Source organism: Gekko japonicus, unplaced genomic scaffold (assembly GCF_001447785.1).
Source record: "Gekko japonicus isolate JY-2015 unplaced genomic scaffold, Gekko_japonicus_V1.1 scaffold676, whole genome shotgun sequence".
Taxonomy (NCBI): Eukaryota; Metazoa; Chordata; class Lepidosauria; order Squamata; family Gekkonidae; genus Gekko; species Gekko japonicus.
Window position 1 is genome coordinate 454,025 of NW_015166442.1, and position 7,881 is coordinate 461,905.

The following is a 7,881-nucleotide window of genomic DNA, read 5'->3' on the forward strand; positions in this document are numbered from 1 at the left end:
TGCCCCCCAAAGTCCCCCGCTGGCCACAAGAAAGGACCTGGCAACCCTATGTGGTGACCATTATAGTATTTGTGTGAAGACATGCCTGTGTATATATTACAAGCAAATGACAGACTATTTTAACCTTTTTATTAAGTTGTTCATAGTTCTGTAAAGATGTTATTTGTGAAGAAGCCTCCATGCAAGACTTTTCTAAAAAACAAGCCACTGCATAATTTAAACTGGAATTTTGATTTTCTAAATGCTAAATGAAAGGATTCCGTATGCTTGATTCCACCCCCCCCCCCCCCCCCAAAAACAACAAAAAACTAAAAGGCCATACTGGAATTCCAGGACTGATTCTGTATTTTGCTATGGTATATATCTATAAAAAAAAAATACATGCTGCCGTTTTGTACATTATAGGATGCAGATGAATAGATGTTTAAGTCCTTTCTGGCTCAAATGAAACCTGCAAATCTGCTAATTAAAGATTAGATTGACAAGTGCTGAATCTCTGCAGTTGCACCATAAACTTTTTAAAAAATGTATGTCTCCTTGTGTTTGGTGATGGCCTTTACTTGGTGTATACTAGTCACTGAAAGCAAACAGAACATTAAGATGCATAAAGGGCAGAGAGGAAGATAATAGTTTGCCCTTCTCTGGACTACTATGTACAATTCTTGTGACCCTGCATCAAAAAAGGATATTGCTGGAGTGGGGAAGGTTCAACAAAGAGCATCTATTATTATTACAAGCTTGAAGAAACTCACATAAAAAAAAAGATTGAAAAGATTGGAATTGTTTACTTTAGAAAGGAGACAAAAGAGATGAAACATGTTGAAAGCCTATGCCAGGAAACTAATGGTTGATTGAAAGAAGATGTTGAAGGTATAAGGAAACACTGGGCATTTCTGTATGATTGTTTTTTTATGTATTCACGGGAAAAATTTTCCTTTTTGTGTACACAAGACTAATGGTTTATCTAAAGGTGCTACTTCTGTTATTGCAGCTGTTCAGCACTCCAGTTGTAGCTCTTTGTTGCTTTGCAAATGTGATTCTTCTCCCAGTTAGCATGTTCATTGCTATGGATGCAGTAAGTGGAATGGGGTACCAACTAATGCTAAGGCTCATTCTTGGGTAGTCAGTGTGTGTGTGTGTGGGGGGGGGGGGGGTTCTGAGGGCTGTAATAACTTGTAATTCACCAGTTTCCCTTTCCAGTCTGTTCCTGAAGTTCCTTTGTAATAAAACAGCTACTTTGAGATCACCCACTGAATGTCCAGGAAGGCTGAAGTGTTCTCCTACAGGTTTCTCAATCTTGTGATTCTTGATGTCAGATTTGTGTCCATTTACCCCAGGACTTAACAGGGATATTGGTTTCTTACCTCACTATATATGCTAATCTCATTCAGTCCTTACATGTGCATTCTCACCAAGAAGGGTTATACATCCTCTTCATTTTAGTATCTTTCTTATTTGGAATAGTAGATTGGAATAGTGATTGTAATGTAATGCAATAAATATTTGAATGTATTTTTCTGAACTGGTGACAGAGGAGACAACACAGCACAACCATTCATCCCACATCAAAGAAAAGTATGCTTGAGAGGAGACGAATGGAGCATAACAACAGGATCTCAGTTATTTACTCTTAGCATCCCACAATTAGGAAGGATACATTTACACATTGGTCTCATATTCTGACATATTTATTTGCATCACTGTGTTCCCCCCCATAATTAAATTCAAACAAATGGTGACCATATAAACTTGGCTTGTTTGTTGAACGAAGTTAGATAGAATGAAGTTTGAATCCAGCGGCAGCGTGTCTTAAAGATACCACTGGACTCAAACTTCATTCTTTCAGTTTAAGTATCAGTGTTCTCACAGAATTAAAACAAACTGTCATGTACCTTGATCCTAGAAACGTTTATTTGGAAACCCCACTAGTTTAGGATTTACTTTGAAATAATAATAATAATAATCTGTTTAGCATTGTGTTGTTATTGGCACTTTCTAAAATCAACATTTTAGTAACGTTTCAGTAAAGAGTTTTAGACATCTTGAATTGTTCCAAGCCTGATCTATACTGCAATGTTAGACTGCTTCTAATAAGTCTGCTTTCATGTAAAATTGTCAACCATTGTCATGCCGACATATAAAGTGCTATACCATTTGTCATCATGGATTTGCAGGGACGTTTCCCCCCTCCCCTAGATGGATTGATAACATTTGTTGTAAGATTATGTTATCACACTGCAGGAGGTATACTTTCAGAGATACAAAAAAAATCAGAGGTGAGACATTCCATTTTTGTTGTTCACACCCTCAGTTTCACAAACTGCTTCTCTAACCCTGCCATCTGAATCCATATAAAGTAGCATGTGCCATGTGACATACATGCATGTACCACAAGAATGAACTTCAGAAAGTTGGAGCTTTCCTGCCACTGGACACTCCTGCTAATCTTTTAACAGAGGCAGAGGTTCAAGCATACTTTTTAAGGTTGCTCCAGTCAGCTTAGATCTAATTGTAACTTTCATCACCATTAGAGTATCATGGAAGATAAGTGTCACAGGTATGTCATTTCCTTCCCTCAACCATTCTGTGCCTAGAACATTTTTGTGGCATAATTTAGTAACTGGTTTTCAAAATGCCACAGCAGCATATGCTTAGTCTTCATTTATTTTTAAAAGGGGAAGCACCTGATTTTAGGTTATAAAGTGCTGGCCCTATATATCCTGCTGGTATTGCAATATTAAATTCAAGAATAAAAATAGAAATAGCCTATTTCAAAAAGGGGGGATATCTTATAAAAAACTCATATGAACCAACTAAATATATTGCCTGCTGATCTTATCCTTACAGGACAGGCACCTAAATGTAAGCTGAAAACTCAAGACTCTGATTGATCCCAACTCGTGTCAAGGTGTTCAGTTCAAAAATTAATCTTGCCTCTTTCTGTAAGAGAATTTGGTTTATATTTTGTCTATTGTGTGCTTTGTTCTTATATACAAACAAAACAAAAAAAACTCATTTCTTCTGGTGGATGTCCTGCCTGTTGGTAGTGTTCCACCATCAGAGCTAAACGGACTAGATTAGAAATGCGAGATTTGTGTTCCAACACACGTGCCCTAATTGATCTGATGGATGTACCCACATATTGACATCCACATGGGCAGACTGAAAGATAGACAATGTTTTTAGTGGAACATGTGGGAAAGCTAGAACAGCTAACATGGGTACCCTGAGACTGATTCTCAAAAGTTTCTCCTTCTATCATAAATTTGCATGCTGCACATCTGCGGCACCTGTGAAATCCGCTTATAGGTTTAGAGGCTCCATCACTTAAGGTTGCGATGTCTGCTTTAACCAAAAAGATTTCTAAAATTACGATCCTTCCTGAAACTAATGTTTGGTGGTCTAGCACAGCCAGTGTTCCCTCTAAGCTCAGTTAGTGTGAGCTAGCTCATAGATTTTTAGCCTCTGGCTCACACATTTTTGTCTTAGCTCAGGAAGGATGGCTCCAGAACAAACTAATTTATGCAGTAGTCGAATCACTCACTCACAACTTTAATGCCAGTAGCTCACAAACCAGAAATTTTGCTCAGAAGACTCCACAGCTTAGAGGGAACATTGATCACAGCCGGATAGGTGTGCTACAGTGTGCCAGTTTTTATCAATGACTTGCTTTATGTGAATAGCTAGTCCAGAGTATTGGAAAGCACATGAAATCCCCTGTCTGTCTTGTCTGACCTTGTATTGTAACAACTGCTGCCTATTTATCTCATCAGCTTTGTTTCAAGCTCTTTTAATAATATTACTGGGATAACTCCTTAAAGATAATGATTTTTCAATTGGGTCAGTTTCCATTCTGTAGCCACTATCTAACGTTACTGTATGATGTGGTTTTCAGACAAATGCACTAGAATATATGTATTTTGAATTTCTCTTTGGTTTCTTCTGTTTCATTGTTATATTATAGTTCCAATTTTCAGCTGTACAGCTGAGGAAGAATGCTTTGAGTCATCTGGCATACCTAGGAAGGACATTTTCTTTGGCTGCAGATTTTTCCTTGTTCTATGGGGCATCCTCTGCCTTGTTTGTGGACTTTAAGGACTTTTGGACACTACTATATTGAAAGGATAAAGAGGAGTCTCTTGTTGGATACTTTCTTTACTATTGAATTGTCATGCCCTTCTTGTTAAAATGTTTTGAATTGTACTTGTGCTTCTGATTTGTGTTTTGGAATTGTGACCACCAATCTAACATTATTAATTGAGTTACTGTTATTATGTTGCAATAGACTGATATCTATTGGTAACTTCTGAAATTTGTGAACTATTTGATGGTCTACCCTTGCGTTATTTATCATTGTATATCATATATGCTTGGGGTCCCTATTGTTTGGTCCACCTGGGGACTGGCATCCCTGTCACCACATGTTATTTCAGCAAGGGGGGGGGCAAATACTGTACTTATCTCACCCTTTACATATTAAATTTCTATACACATGCACTGATTTTCGATGTCCATTCAAGCATACATGTAGGAGGCTTTCCATACGACTGGGCTTCCTTCTGTTCTGGACTGCAATGAGAAAGTATACCATTCAAAATGGATGGACTTTATTCTGACTTTCAAATCTATATGGCAGTGAGGACAGTATATTGATCTTGATCCCCTTTTCTATATACTGAACTAACAAGTAAAAAGGTAACTCTTAAGACTCTTCTGTACGTTACACAAAACAGTGAAATGTATACACACTAGTAAAATCTTCTGCTTGCTTCTTAACATAGGTTAATAAGAAACTGCAGGGACATGTAGAATTTCCCTTTCTATACATTATGAGAAATGTATGTGGAGAGCAGCAAAAGTCTTCTTTCAGCAACAACAGCATCCAGATGTAATGCAGAACAAGAAACCACTTAATGTTTCTTCTCCCAACTGAAACCCTTCACTCAGGTCCCTTATTCAAAAATAAATAAATGTCACCTTATTTTTGACCTCCAGATTGGACTACTGTGACTGCCTTTGAAGACACAAGAGTCTAGGGTGCTGGACTGCTCTGTGGAGCTCCTGCTGCCAGGCCCATCACCCCACTGCCAATCAGCTAGGGGGATTTACCCAGAAAAAGAGCGCGACCCAGTCAACATTGCAGCAACATGTCTATGTCACTAATGATTTGACCCAAAGCTGACATCACATCAGCGATGCTGAGGCAACACTCTGGTATTTGGGCAAAAACTCTATGGTAGAAGTCAAATTTACCATAGAGATTTTGCCCAAATACCAGACTGTTGCCAAGACATTGCTGTGTGATGATATCATTTCCAAGTCACATCAGAAGTGACCTAGACATGTCACTGCAACATCATCTGGGCCTTCCTCCTACTCCCGGTAAGTCCCCCCCCATCCCCCACTGGCTGCCCAGAGGATCTAATAACCTTAGAAGAGTCAGCTGGTACAAGATGTAGCAGTGAGATTCCTGTCTGGGGTCAGCCACCTGGAACACATTACTCCAATGCTACATCAATTTCTTTTAAATACTGGGTCCAAGACGCATTGCAGTGAACAGCTCTACTTTATTAAGTGATTTCAAGAACAAGACTAAGACACCAGGGCAGTAGCCCTGTTTAAATAGGATGCAAAACCCACACCCAAACACACCAAAATCCCAATGATAGGCTATTTACATAACATTCTCATTGGTCACTTCCAGAGTCCTGGTGGGCTATTGTTCTAGAGCTCCAAGCTCAGCCAGTCTCTGGTAGATAGTCCTGGAATGTTCCAGTCCTAATACATAACAATTTCACTTGACACCTATTTGCTTCCAGGCCCACTTTCAAAGAGTTAGTTATTACCTTGAAAGCCTTTCAGTGCTCAGACCTTCATAGTTATGTTCTAGTATGCTCCCAAAGACCAGCTACAGTCTTTAGACAGCCTTCTCTTTGTGGTGCAGTCTCTTAGGACTGCCAGTATTGCCACAGTTAAGTGACAGGGTTTTCCTGTGGTAGGTTCAGTCCTCTGGAATGGCTTATAAGAGAGAGTGTGGAGATCACTCTAACTTACTGTATTCTGGAAGCCTTGTAATACTGTCCTATTTCAAAGAGCATTTGGTGGAGGGTAAAGTTTTTGGACAGATATACTGATAATGTTTGTTTGAATCAAATGTCTATAACAGTGTTCTATTTTTGTTCTGTTCCTTAGCCTTTATTTTTGTAAGATCATTACAGGTGGAGAAAAAGTGACTATAATACTCCACAAGACCTTCCAGCATAAACTAATACATTCCTAAGCAAAGTTACATTTATCTAAATCCACTGATGTCAATGTATTTAGAAGAGTGTAACTCTGTTTAGGACTGCACTGTAAATTACTGAGAATCTACCTTCACCAGAAAAGGAAGCAGCTAGATTTAACTGCTAGCCAAACTTCATTAATAGACAAGGCTGTAGCACCAAAATAGGTAAAACCCAACAAATATATCTACCCAAGTTGAGTCTGAAATGAAGTAAAGATCTCTTATATTTTTAAATAGGAAAAGACTATTGCGTTTGTGATCCTAAACATGGTGACCCTTACCAAAGATGTGAAGAATTTATAGAATAAGTCATAGAATCATAGAATGTTAGAGTTGGAAGGGACCTTGCAGGTCGTCTAGTCCAACCCCCTGCACTCTGCAGGAGTATAGTCAAAAGATAGCCCTACATACCTACGACATATCCGAAAGATGGTCGTCCAGCCTCCACTTGAAAACATCCAGAGAAGGAGCATCCACCACCTCCCGAGGCAGACTGTTCCACTGCTCAACCACTCTTACAGTTAGGAAGCTTCTCCTGATATTTAGCCGGTAACGACTCCCTTGTATTTTTCCCCCATTAGACCTAGTCTTGCAATCCAGAGCAAGAGAGAATAGATCCACTCCATCTTCTACGTGACAGCCCTTCAGATACTTGAAGATTGCAATCATGTCCCCTCTAAGCCTTCTCTTTCCCAGGCTAAACATACCCAACTCTTTCAGCTTTTCCTCATAAGACTTGGATTCCAACCCTCTCACCATCCTGGTTGCCCTCTTCTGGACACGTTCGAACTTATCAACATCCTTCCTAAAATGTGGTGCCCAAAACTGGACACAGTACTCCAGGTGAGGCCTGACCATAGCAGAATAGAGTGGAACTACCACCTCCCATGATCTGGACACAATGCTTCTGTTAATGCATCCTAAGATTGCATTAGCTTTCTTCACAGCCACATCGCACTGCAGGCTCATATTTAGCTTGTGATCAACCAGAACACCCAAATCTCTTACATATGTGCTGCTGCCAAGGCAAGTCCCTCCCATTCTATATCTGTGCCTTTGATTTTTTTGTACCTAAGTGTAGGACTTTGCACTTATCTCTATTGAAATTCATTTTATTTGTCTCAGCCCACTGTTCCAGCCTATTGAGATTATTTTGAATCCTGACTCTGTCTTCTTCAGAATTAGCAATCTCACCCAGCTTCGTGTCATCTGCAAATTTGATAAGCATCTCCCCTATGTCTTCCTCCAGGTAATTTATAGAAACATTGAACAACACTGGGCCTAGGACCGAGCCCTGCGGCAATCCACTTGAGACTTCCCTCCACGTAGATGCAGAGCCATTTACGAGCACTCATTCGGTATGATTTTTCAATCAATCATGAATCCATCCAATGGTTGCACCATCCAGCCCACACTTAACCAGCTTATCCTCAAGGATATCATGAAAAACTTTGTCAAATGCTTTACTAAAACCTAGATACATTATATCCACAGCATTGCCAGAGTCAACCATTTTGGTAACTCTGTCAAAAAAGGAGATAAGGTTGGTTTGGCATGACTTATTCTTGATAAACCCATGCTGGCTACTACCAGTT